Raw genomic sequence first — 13,152 nt, forward strand, 5'->3', positions numbered from 1 at the left:
ATACTCTCGTTGTAAACCCACCACCTTTTACTTCTGAATACTCTGCACCACGTAGCTCTCCATCCTTCTCCATCTCGATACTTCCATCGGCCGCTATCGTTACTTTGTACTCTCTACTGCTACACTCTACCCTCTGACGCCTTAGACCAGAAGCTCCTCACAGATTATCAAGTTCATGATCATCTTCCACTCATATTTCTATCATTTGCACACTGAATCCATCTGCTACTAACAGAGCTATCATTGTCTACATTGAAGCCTAGAGCAGCCCCTAGGCGAGAATATAACTTCATCTGTCTGACTAACACTTTTAGTGTTGTGATGTGATAGCACACCTCTCCTCATCCTTCATGCTCATCATTCACACTGTATACAAGTATGATATACTTTATCACTAGGTATCCATTATTCCTTCCATATTTCTGTTGTTCCAGTTCTTTACAATATTAAACCAACTGCAATTTCATCGCTAATTTCCTACCAAATGTTAAGGATCAGAAAGATTCTTAAGACCTTAGAAATTATTATAATGTAATAAAGAACTTCTGTGAGACCGTCACACAATCCCTTAAATCCTCCATTCATGCAATACTCTTCCCTAAGAGAAGGCGTAAACCTCCAAAACGGTGCTAGTCATTATGACTAGCTACGAACGAACGAACACGCATTTTCATCATACTGAACCAAGGAGCCTAACCTATCTTGTGTATGTTGGTGTGCTAGACAGGACCAAGTGTAGCAAACACATTTGTGAGCACAGCACACATACAACACTTACGAGGAAACGGTCTTAAGTGTAAACAACCGATTTGGCTGGGGTCCGGATATGTGTTACGTGTGTTACTGGAGACCAAAGTAGGAGGCACGTATTTTGGCGTTTAGGCCCATACGCCTAAATTTCCAAAATACGGGGCCCCAAAGTGGCCCTACATGATATAAGTAGGAAGCGAATGACGTTACTTGTACACAACCGATTTGGCTGGGGTCGGGATATGTGTTACGGGAGACCAAAGTAGGAGACACGTATTTTGGCGTTTGTGCACATACGCAGAAATTTCCGAAATACGGGGCCCCAAAGTGGCCCTACATGCCATAACTAGGAAGCGAATGGCGTTACTGGTGCACAATGTTGGCCTCGTTGGAATATGTTATAATATATCCAAAGGTATGAGACTTGTGTTTGTTGTTAGGTCCCACAAAAAGGAATGTTGAATGTACAGGGTCCGATATTGGTAGATTTTCAATAAGGCCATGAAGTTTGCGTATGTGGTACCCATGCAATTATGATCAGATGTTCAGCTAGAACGAGCCGTCGAGGGGGATCTGCTGACCACGAGGGTGTCAACGGAGCGAAAGAATGTTTGCGTCTTTCGCTTGTATTTCTATGGCTAGGATGTGTGGAAACCGGGAGGTACACTTTTGTGCAAGAGAGCGAACATTAATATTTAATCGATGCGGCGTGTGCTGTCAGGAAAGCGGGCACAGTGGCGGAAGTAAAGTTTGCCGCCCTGTCAGGTTTTGTCGGAAGATAAACTACATGTCTTCGGCTTGGGCTTATAATTGCCATATCCGGATCCCAGACAAACCGATTGTATATAAGTAACGTCATTCGCTTCCTAGTTATAGCATGTAGGTCAACTTTGGAGTCCAGTATTTCGGAAATTTCTGCGTATGGGCCAAACGTCAAAATACGTGTCTCCTACTTTGGTCTCCCGTAACACATATCCCAACCGCAGCCAAATCGGTTGTTTAAACTTAAGACCGTTTCCTCGTTAGAGGGTTGACGGAAGTTCTCACTTTCGGAGGGCAAACTTGATTGTTTAACCTCATTCATCATCTTTTCTTTCGTTTTCTTACAGCTTACATTGACAATCTAATCTCGGTCGCCATACTGGTTTACCACATACTCTTCAGTCTAATCCAAGCACTTCTCTAACACAACCGGCATACCGAGGACCATCTACTCGCACCCGGAATTTCTCATGGGGAAACGAGCCTTTGCCGAGTACATCTAAAGATCGGCATCCATCTAACGAGTCTATACAGTCTGCTAAACGTATACGGTCCCGTTCACCTCTAGCTTCAATGGATATCAAGGTCGATCCACAACATAACCCTTCTACAGTATCTTCAATTCTAATTTCAACAGAAGCTAATATCGAACTTGTTTATCACTTCCTTCTCACTGACTACGATGCTAAATACACCAATTCAAGAATGATCATTCTGCAAATAATGAAGTATGTTCCTCGGGTACGGGATACCCTAGCTTAAATAATTAAAACCAAAAATAGCTTCATTCTTAAATCGAAAGATTCAAATTTTGGGTTAACTATACGCAATAAAGCTTCTTACGAAATCTTTGGTAAGAATGCTAAACTGTCGAAGCTAACGGACAAACAGAAGCAGCCTCTTCCACCTAGAAGAGCCACCCTTTCAAGCGGTTGTAATCAAATGTGTTTCACCCGAATTAACATATTCGGAAATTCAGGAGGAACTTCAACAAGAAGGAATCTCAGTCGAAAAATGCATTCGCATTAGAAATAATAATGGTCCAACATATCTAGTCCGCGTTCTATCACAGCGACAGGACACAATTATTTACCTTCTTCGATTTGTTGCACATATCTATAAGCGAATACATCGTGTTGAACCGTCTAAGACTAACGGACCACTGTCGATTCGCTGTGAAAAGTGCCAGATATACAATGACCACACTACAGCCAACTGTCCTAATCAACCTAAATGTGGCTATTGTTCGGGGCTTCATGACACCAAAACTTGTAATAATCTTAAAGGGCCACCTAAATGTAACACATGCGGTAGTGGACTTCATCCAACGTACAGCTACCGATGCAAAGCTAAACCAGTCCCAACACCTGAACGACATAGCTAAACCAGTCCCAACACCTGAACGACCGGAATTAACTGCACCATTAAAAACGACAGACACTACATTTCAACCTAACCAATCCATATTACGTCCACTCACAGTAGAAGATTTTCTCCGTTTCAGCAGTTTAGTAGTTTAAAACATCTTTCCAATCCAAAGAGCCAATATTATACAACATATCATTTCTGCCGCAAAATCAAATTTTCAGATAAATCTTCATGTCACATATCCCATGGATCTCTGGAAACTGCAGTCTATACTCATATATATATATACTTTTCATTATGGAGATTAGTTTCCCCTTTTTAATATCCGATCATGTTTTCAACACAGACGCTTATTAGAAGCTCTGCTACTCGAGGAACATATCAATGTACTCCCATGCGCAAAAAAAAAAAAAAAAAAAAAAAAAATGCGCGTATACTGTAACTCACGATTTTCCGCATTTATTCCTTTTTCCTTACGTTTATGGGTAAAATTGAGTTATTAGTATGTGGAGATAATAGAGAGCAATCCATCTAAGGAGATATTTCCAAAAAAATATAATAAAATAATAAAAATATAAACAACAAACAAAATTATGCTCGGTTTTGTGTACACTGGCAACGATGATTTCTAGGGATTTTTCAGTAGCACAGCACGATTGCGGAGGGAATTCAGTAGGGGAGTCGAGGAGATGGATCAAGGAACTGGATACTGGACTAAAATGTTGCATTTATTGGTTAAAACCTAGTGTGTAGATTGCCTGCCAAATATAAATTAGCTTCTGTAACTAAGATGTCGTATGAAAATATAGAATTAAACAGAAAGAAACTCTTATATTAAGGTTCGAAGCGATACGCACCATGGTTATGAAGATTATTTCTTAAGAAAAAAAGAACAAACACAACGTAGCCTCTGTGGTTAGGTGGATAGAGTGGCGGACTCGTAGTTATTTTATTACTTTGACACCACATCGAATCCCACCTTATCCCATTCTTTTTTTTTTTTTTTTTTTTTTTACAAAACATTATAATTTTCATGTTAATAAGAACCGTAGCAATATACTAAGGACAACTTATTGATATCCAGGATTACAGTATTATTGGTAATAGCTATTGTTTTCAGTTCAAGTTGTTGTATAGCTTCTCTCACCCTGTTTTCTTGGGAAAATAACAATTTTGACTCCAACAAAATGTAAAGAATATATACGGACAGAAAAAGACATCTTAGTATCAAACGTGATTTATCGTGATGAAATGGACTAGTTTGACATTATTTAAAAAAAAACTAAAGTAAATTACTGAAGTTGACTTCCCTTTAGCTTTTAGCTATTTTTTTTTCTTTATAAGACTATACTTTATAAGGCAAGGTGTGTGATCATACCCACAAATTTAGCTAGGGAGTGAAAGATAATCGTTTAAACAAACATTTTACAGGTTTAGGTGCGTGAAACACCAATACACCATGGTCTCGCTTATCCCACCATCCTTTGTTACACATACCGTATGATCCGATATATCATTGCAGAAAGCACCAATCGGCAAGAACTGCAAGTTGTGGTCTTAATCTATTTTTCATGCTCTGGAGTATATCGCCTAGCGCGCCCGTCTACACGTTGACTCATGCATCTATCATTCAGTGCAGACACGTATCCAGGTTTTCTATTCGGAGGGGGCCCAACACGAATCCTCGTAAGCACGTAGTTCTATTGTTTTAAAATATCAATATCAATAATAATAATAATAATAATAATAATAATAATAATAATAATAATAATAATAATAATAATAATAATAATAATAATGCAACAGTTCTGTATTTCTCTTAAACTTTTTCCTACTTTTCATTTATAAACCGGTTTACTTTGGAAACTGCATTATAGCACAAACAAAATGAAACATATTTTCGAGAGAAATGTAACTAAAGAAAACTGTCTGCTACGTATATCACATAACAAAAATAGCAAGAAGACATTGAGTGTATCGTTCTAATATATTAAAGTTAAAAACAGAACGGAAACAAAATGTTAATCCTATTTAATTCCTGTTCTTTAATTCCAAATGGTATAATGGCATTATGGTATGTTCTTAGAATTATAACAAGACAACAGCACATTGCCCAAAGTTTGGACACTGACTATTAGTAAACTGATATAAAAGAATCTCAAAAGGGTAAAAGCAAGTTTATTAAAAAGTGCTTGAGTTTCGGAGGGGGACAACCCTCAGGCCCTCACGCTGGATACGTCCCTGATTCATTGCAGTGCAGTTATTTGTTATAAATATTATTATTAGATGTGTAATATGTAAAATTATATCATAAGTTTTACTTTTAACACGTCTTTTCTTAACACGTCCATATTATCCAGCGTTCTGCCTGCCTGTTTATGTCGGATAAGCGAAATTCTACTGTATTTCCAAAGCTAGCATATACATGAACTTGAATTGTATTGTCCTAGAACAGACAATAGTGTGAAATGCTTATATTAAAAGGCTGGAATAAAAAAATAAATACTGTTTTGGTAGCTTGAGAACAAATTAAAAACAATTCAATATATTTCCTAGGTATTAGATTATCATCTTATTGTGTCGATATGTATTCTTTTTTTTAAACATAGTTTTAAAAGTCATACCATTCTCAATATTCCTAAGGAAATCGAAAGAAAAACTCCTATGTGCCTCTTGTGGCAAAGCGGCTTAAGTGCGTGGTCTGAAACGTTAAGGTATAGATAGAGTACCCGTACTTCAAAAATGCAAATCCGGGACGCAACTAAATTACGAGAATCTTTGAAATGTTTAAAATTGAAAGAAGTGTTGAATACTAATTTACTTTTCTCCATTAGATAGGGTTGTTCAAGCATTACGTTATCACATTTTTATTCCTTTCACTAGACCTTCTTCCAAGGGCGCCGAATTCTCTGCAAATGTTTTTTTTTTTTTCTGTGAGGGCATTCAAATGCAGACGATATATATTAGGATTTTAAGGCAAATTGCATTCAAATTATGCCAAATATTGTATATTCATAAATACAAAGGGGGCCTACATGAGCTTTGGGGGGCCCGGCCCCCTAGGATCGGCGCCCTTGCCTTCTTCCTAGTTAAGCAAACGTAAGCAGATGATTTACTCCCTTCCCCTGGTAAGCAAAATTGTTTTTGTTTCTCAAGATTTGTTGTGTTTCGTGAAATAACAGCAGGAATTTCCAGGTTACTTAACCATCTAAATGAATGTTTTCACTTAGAGCCATCCCGTCGATTCGCTTTGCCTAGGACTAAAATAAACGAAGGGTCAATAATGAAAGAGACATGTGGATCGAAGATCTTTCTTTGTTCGAACTTTGATTTTTTCAAATCCATGATGGGAAATTATATTATGTGTACAATTTTCGAAATTAATAGTATACAATCGTAAAAATATCTTACAAAACGATGGTTTATTGCAAAATACTTTGACTCAAAGAATAAATTACAAGTAATAAACTTGTTACTTTTCCTGAAGAGTCTAAGTCTTGAATGAGACAGAGGCTGTTCAGCGTAGTGCTTGGAAAGATTGCCTCACTTGTTCTACCTTTCCGTGACGCAGCCTTGATTCGACTTGATCCTAAACGGATTATTCAGAAGTCGAAGTCGGAAGATGTTTCCCATTTTTCCCAAACACTCTTGGTCGATTACAATCTGCCTCGCTTGTGAGGGGACAACCCCACGCCGTAAGCGTCGGTGGACTACCGATAGGCAACTAGCGACAAGTCCCCAAAAATTGGTGGTCCCGCAGCCAAAAATTGGTCCCACTTCCGCTTTGAAAATTATACCACCACTGGCAGAGAAGCGACGGAACGCCAACGAACCACAAAATTGTTCCCCTAAAATACGTTAAATCGCCTTTGCATTAAGGTGAGTCTACAAACATTTTTAAGAAAAAGTAAAAATAAAGTGCCCTGAGCTGGGCGTGAACCACCAACCTTAGGGTTATTAGTTGCGTGTTCTTCCGAATTCGCCACGGAGGCGATTATGAAGACACAGCTTGTAGAGTGATAAATCGTTGAAGTATTTTTAATATTTCTAATCAGAGTGCTCCATTAACCGTGTATATTTGACGATAACTGTTTGGAATCAGATCAAATGCACTCGTCATGTAATTTTATAACAAAATGGCAAACGTCTATTTACTTTTTTCATAGTTCTCCCATATTCACTTGCTAGTAATCGGCGACAGTTGCCAACTAAATTCATACAATTATACGCACCCATCTCAAGTTTTTTCACTTCATGATGTAAAGGCAGGAGTTACTCTTGACCCCCTGTGAAGTGCAGAGTTAGTCTCTGTACTTCATCTGCATACCAAAATGGAAATTAGCTTGATTTTTTTATATATTTATAAAGTATGTGATATCAAGTATGATATTGATTAATTATTTAATAAAATATATGAATATTATCCTTTGGTAAATATCAGTTACATATGACAGCAACTAATTACAATTTCATAAACGTATTTACTTCAATTCGCACTATATATTGCATAATCCTGTGTAAAAATGTTTCGGAAAATTTTATTAAGGTAATGATAAGAAAGCAAATATCATTGATTGAATGTTGCGAAAAGAATAATCTAATCTTCCGTTGAAAGCTTACAAACTAGGAAGTTGCTGTGAGTGAATTTTTTTTTTCTTTCTCTGGCGCTAACCGTCTTCCTCCAACATCCAGAATTAACAGTTGCCACCCCATGATGGCGAAGGAGCTAGTTTAGCTTCTCTACACGCATCATTTAGCTATAAGTACCAGCCATCCAGATAAGAATGGTATTATCTTCTGAGGATAGCACCACTGCCGCTCACTCTCTTCTCTGCTATTGTCTCCAAGCTTTTCCGGGGGAGAACTAGCGGGGCTTCCTTTGTGTAACGAATTCTAGCGTGGCCAGAGAGGGTTTTTCTACTTTTCCCAGAATGCACTATTTCAAATGTTTGTGTTTGAATTTGATTCATTTTTATAGTAATATAATTAGATGCTGTCTTATGTAACGTAAGATTCTTGGAATCAGGCCGATAATTCATAAGTAATTTAATCATCGCGTATCCCTACGTGAGAGTGTTTATACTCTCATTTTGGTAAAATTAAAATGCTAACTTGAGCAACCCTTGTGTCGTCTTCCGTGAGAGAAGCATGCCTGCTTGCAGACGGCTTAAATTCTCACAACATGATGGAAAACATTTCATATTTGTAAATAGAGTATTGTCAGTGCATGGTTAATATATATATCTTCTCTATAATATATTTGTAATATTACTTGAAATTATATCATATGTAAGAAGCTGCAAAAGTCTGCTATAAAAAAAACATTTCCACCTTGAACACTATTGTTTACGTCTTGAAGGCAGACATTTTTCTTCTCCGTCCTCTTCTACCAGGAGGGGGGGCGAAGGGAGAGAGCAGCGTGGTTTTTGGTTTGGAGTTTATGCGGGAGAATTGAGTGTGTTTGTTACGTTTGTTTTAGTTTCTTTTGAACAGATTTTCCTATGAAGAGTATATAGTTTTAGACTCTTGAAGAAATGGCAAATACAAGAAAATACATAGTGCAACGTTTAATGCAATAATAGAAAGAATTAGGAAAGGTGAAAAGAACACCACCACTATTCTCTATGAAGAGAGTATAGCATAGTTTACACCAGAAGAGAGGGAGAGGCTAGCGGACTCTTACGGGAAAGCTAACTACAGCGGCGGGAGTCAACCGTTGTGAAATTAAAAGGATGGTCAACACAAAGGGGATGTGAGTGAGTTTGTGTTGGTGCCGAAATATATAACAATGTTATAGTGAGTTCTATTTAGTGGTCTGAACAGAAGGAAATTGGCGGAGTGCTCTGTTCAAGTGCACGTAAACACCACATACTAGTTTTGATAGTTTCAGTTGTCAAAGAGACTGTCTTCAAATATACTATCAGTTAAAATTAATAAAGGTGGGTTACATAGTTCAAAGTATACTAAAAGCGGGAATTAATTCATGAACTTTAACATGTAAGAATCCAGGAATTATGCCCTACAGACCTTACTGTTTATTTGTTTACTACAATACAGCGTTAGTGGTAGAATGTTTAGACCATAAAGTGGCTGAAGTTTACATGCTATCACGGGAAAAAAATATTAAGTGCATATCAAAAAGGGCAGTGAAGGTTCACATCTATATCCGTCTCATGTTGTTAATTTGAGACCGCGTGATAGGTCTGTACGAGAACTGGGTTGTTAGTATACTCCCAGAAAATCAAAACATCCAGGTTTTGTCGTAGAGGATAGATCTATGCTTTCGAGTTTTTAGTGGTAGACTAACTACTGCTCTCTACTGAACATCTTTGGTGCAGGAACATTAAGGGCCAGAAATGGTGAACACAAGAGAAAAGACTGAATACAATCATCGTCAGTAAGAACTGCTAATGTTTTTTTTTTTTTTTTTTTGTTCTCAGAATAATCTGAGTAACTCAGGCAACGTTTATGTAATCATGTTTTGAGTAAATGAAGTAGATGTTTACTGAGTATATGAGCGATGAGGTGTGTAAATATATATTTTTGATTTGAGAGAGGAAAGTTTAGTGTGTGTGGGAAAGAATTGAAAATAATTACTTAATAGTTAATACGTCTTTGGTGGTGCACCACATAAATAAGAGCAAGTATTAGTGTGTTGTTTCATGTGTATTTTGTGCTATTACGGTGGAAATAAATTATTCTACCTACCAAAGGGGATGGTCACTCTTTCCTGTTCATCATGTGTGGTAAGTATAACTGTTCTTTAAGAAGGCATATATGTTCTTTCTAGGTGGATGCTACAAGGGCTTATGTTTGTTTTCAGAGAAGCTTGACTCAGCTTCTTCCTTTGGAATGAGAAGTAAGCACAATGAATCTGACGGTACTATCCAGTTGGTATGGTAAGAAGTAACATACATAACACCAAATAGTTATTGCACCATTTTTTCTTTTATATCTGAGATTGTGGTCTTTTTTTTTCTTTCCACAATATGTGTAACACCCTACATTCTTCTTACATGACCTATTAGCGTCACCAATTGGAGTGGAGAGTAAAAGGTGTTATTTGTACCGTGCCCCTGAGACCAGTCAAAAGTGGTAGACTGGATTCTCTTAGTGAGAAACTAGTAGTGGCGGCTATAGAGGGAAGTCAGGTGCAAGACTTCTTTAGATTTTATTTTGGAGCGATTACTAGTCTTATACTCAGAGTAGTATGTTTGTTATGTATACGCCTATAGCTTATATTGCTTAATATTTTATGCCCCACTACACTTACTGAGGGTGGTGGCTGCAGGTGACACTGTGGTTGTTTGTTTTATACACAATCTTCGCCATTTAAGTTGGCCGTTCCTCAGTCGACCCTCGCCACCCCTTCACAAATTTGGCGCCACAGCTTTAAGGGCAATTCAATGTTCATCTTATCCTACGGTGACATTGAATAAGAGTCAGCTTTCTCAACAGTTTTGGCTTAAAATTTTCGGTGTGTTTGATGTTTCCCATAGCGATTCCAAGAATATTGCAGAAATTGAGTTATTTTGTTTATCTGGTGTATATTTTGTGATATTTTATTCTGTGTAATTAGAGTTTCAGGCATACAGTTTGGGGGGAGGTTAAATTTGTTACATATTTTATTAGTTTAATGGTAGTCACTCGTTCGATCGCTAGAAGAATGGATGAACAAAGAAACGAGGAGTTAGCGCAGAGAGGTGACACGACCTCTGAGGTTGAGACTGACGTGTCCGAGCTCAGAGACAACGACCCCCCTCCGAGTATCAGTAATACGTCACTGGTGGTCTCGGATTCAACTCCAGGGGAAAGTCAGAATGAAACTAATGGCTCAGACGTAGGGGCTAGCGATTCAGGGAAACTAAATTTAACAGCAATTTTAGAACAGATTCTTCTTGGTCAGAAAAAATTAGAAGCAGGAATTGAACAGGTTAAGCAGGATACCAAGAGCCTAGAAAAGAGTAACCAGAAACTTGAGGAGAAATTAGAATCTAGTGCGAAGAAACTAGAATCAGGTTTAGAGCAGGTGCGAAGGGAGTCTCGTGAAAGCAATCAGCGTCTCGAAGAGAAAATCGAGACGAACAACTTCAGGCTTGAGCGAAGGTTAGATATGGTTCAAGAACAGCTTGAAAGTAGTGAACGCCAACTCGTTCAGCGCATTGAGAACACATCTAACGAATTGAGATCACAGTTAGAATCCACCAGGGGGGAGTTAAATTCCCACATCAATGAGACTAACGTTAAGATAGATCAAGTACAGGAAAACTCAGACAGGGTTGCCAATTTAGTAGATGAAAATTACAGTGAACTAACGGAAGCGTTGCAGCAGGTTTCGTCCCGGGTGGAGCAGACCACTGTCAGTGTCACAGAGAGAGTAACAGATGTAGAACACTCAGTGACAAGAATAAGCCAGGAAGTGAAGAGAGTTGAGGTGAACTTCACCTCACAGATAGCGAAAATAAGGGGAGAATTCCAGCAGGAGACGCCTCTGGAGGAGATTAGGTCTGAATATAATGGGAGCATTCAACGAATGCAAGAGACCGTAAATGATGTTTGCGAAAAGCTGGAAGAAAAGATGGCTCAGTGGAAGGAGTCGGTGCAGCGTGAAACAGCTGAACTTGTGGATGGGAGAATCGCCACAATTTCAGCTGGTTCACCCAGAGCCATCTCGCCATCATTAACCCAGCAGATCTCTTCAGGACGCGACTTGCTGGGTTCTCAACATGGGAACGTAGCAGACGCCCGCGAGACTGACACGAACGCGCAACCTTCTACATCAAGGACCATTCCTAGCAACCAGGCACAAGGTGTAAATATGGCAACCGCGTTAGGATTCCTCCATAGAGACCTTACTCTACCTACTTATCAAGGTAACGAAAACGAGACTTCTACCCATAACTTCCTCGTGGATCTAGACCGCTACTTCGAGATTAGTGGGGTGCCTAATGACTTGATGCTTAGTCTAGTGTCAAAATGCTTAAGAAACTCGGCAGCACTTTGGTATCAGGTCACTGCAGCAAAGGTGAGAAGTTATGACGAGTTTGTTGCCCTCTTCCGCGAGACGTATTTGAGCGAGGAACGTCTCGCTAACTTGCGTGCAACCATTCTTACGTCTCACTATGACTCACGATTGCATAAATCCCCATCCAACTATCTGCTCGACCTGTTACACAAAAACAGTATTTTGTCTCCTAGTATGTGCGAATCAACCCTCCTCAAGGTTCTCCCACGGCAACTACCACCTTGGTTGTTCAGGTCAGTCGTCTCGTCCCGGCCTAAGAATATCTCTGACCTGCTGACTCTCGTGCAGGAGTTAGAAACCTCAATGAGAGACCGCGAGTCATTCAGTTATAATAGAAAGGGAGTGAACATGCTAGAAATCAATTATGAAAGCAGGTCACAGAACTCCCCAGGTCCCAGTGGTACACATTCATCTCGAAGGCAAAACAGGCGAAGGCGAGACAACCGGAATCCTTACCCGAGACAACCAGAAGAACACCACGTCAGAAACAGCCCATCTCGTAACCGTGGCAACGAGAGTGGAGGTGTATCACACCCACGAGGTAGAGAGAATGGTAACAGAAGGAATGCAACACGTCGCGCAAGAGGTCAGCGGGGTAATGTTAGATCTGTTTCCGGCCAGCAGAGAACTGCCTTTAGGGGGGACGAGTCTCTGCATGTGTTAGAGACATATGACCAAAGCAGAGAAACTGTTACCCACAACCAAAATAACAACCCAGATATGAATTGTCGAGCATCACCGTCGACTCGTCAATGAGGTGTGACTGCACATGCTTGTGGGGACGGTAGGTAGAATGCGTGCGTGAATACCCCGACTGAGTCTTCAAAAATAGATCCCAAGTATGTGCATAACAGAGAAAATGTGTATGAAAGAGAAATTGAGAATGACGAGCCAGAAACCGCCCTGAAGGAAATTTCTGTAAATGAAGATACAAGTGAGAGGGAAAATTGTGAAACTTGTGTAAAGATTATCAACCGTACACACTTTAAAGAGGCTAGCGCTGGTAAAATTTCATTATTAAGTAGAAATGGCGAAAATGTCGACATTGACAGGAAAATTTTTGAAGAAGCGAACTCTATTTTTAAAGATTTGTTAGATACGAGCCATGAACCTATGCCTACAAATAATGTGATATCGCTCCCCGAGATTCACATAGTAGTATTTGCGCAAGCAGTAGACGCACTACTAGACTCTGGAGCGAGCGTGTGCGCAATTTCCCAAGATCTGTGGAATAAAGTTAAGGATAG

Source organism: Thermobia domestica, chromosome 6 (genome assembly GCF_964235325.1).
Source record: "Thermobia domestica chromosome 6, izTheDome1.hap1.1, whole genome shotgun sequence".
Taxonomy (NCBI): Eukaryota; Metazoa; Arthropoda; class Insecta; order Zygentoma; family Lepismatidae; genus Thermobia; species Thermobia domestica.